A 948-nucleotide genomic window follows, 5' to 3' on the forward strand; every position below is an offset into this window, starting at 1 on the left:
CGAGGCAAGATGAATAATGGACACAGTTGTCACGTGTTCTGAAGGTGACACCAAATGTTTCCCAGCTAATGGGAGGGTGCATGTTACAAAGCATTCACAATCCAATGGTCATCTGCTATTCTAAGAGTGCGCTGCTATTTTCTTCTACAAACAGACTAGCGTTTCTACTACACGGGAACAGCCAAGTACTATGAACGCCCAATGTTCCCCAACTAGTGACGCTTTGGAATAGCCGGAGTAGCGTTTGTATTGAAAGCTGAGTGGATTTGAGCTCAGTGTGAAAGTGAACATCTTTTGCCTTTAAGCATGCCATTTCCCAAGGAAGGCATGGTCAATAAAAGCAAGCATATCCTTACCCAGCTTGGCACAGGCAAAAGGACCTTAGGAAGGGAATGACAGACCCAGGAATGCCAGGAAGAGGGTGAAGCTTCACGGTCAAGAGGCTTCCCATGTGCTCTTGTCTGTTATTAGAAGTGTCATCTTGCACAGGGGCCGTGCTAATCTTCTCTGTATCATTTCAGTTTTAGAAAAGGTGCTGTGAAAGTCAGTGGACTAGGGTTGGGTTGGGTTGGGATGGACACAGGAGAGATCAGGTACAGGGTAGAGGGGGACAATACTGGGAGAGACAACTGGAATTGGGGGGCGTTTCAGGGGTAAAGTAGCAACCCAGTGCAGTGAAAACTCATGGAGTTTCAGTAAGGTAACCCTAGTGAGGATTCCTAGTAACAGGGGTTATGGAGCCATAACTGACCATCTTCTTCTTTTTTTTTTTTTTTAAAGATTTTATTTACTTATTATTATGTATACAGTGCTCTGCCTGAATGTACACCTGCAGGCCAGAAGAGGGAATCAGATCACATTAATGATGGTTGTGAGCCACCATGTGGTTGCTGGGAATTGAACTCATGACCTCTGGAAGAGCAGCTGGTGCCCTTAACCACTGAGCCA

At 45.7% G+C, this 948-nt stretch overlaps 1 non-coding gene across 1 annotated transcript; it reads right to left on the reverse strand.

The window, feature by feature from the left end:
• Nucleotides 1-444: 444 nt before the first annotated feature.
• On the reverse strand, nucleotides 445-553 carry LOC127200859 (U6 spliceosomal RNA). The gene has a single exon (XR_007832086.1). It is a non-coding gene; the product is annotated as a U6 spliceosomal RNA (small nuclear RNA).
• Between the last annotated feature and the right edge of the window lie 395 nt (nucleotides 554-948).

Source organism: Acomys russatus, chromosome 16, assembly GCF_903995435.1.
Source record: "Acomys russatus chromosome 16, mAcoRus1.1, whole genome shotgun sequence".
In the NCBI taxonomy this organism is placed as follows: Eukaryota; Metazoa; Chordata; class Mammalia; order Rodentia; family Muridae; genus Acomys; species Acomys russatus.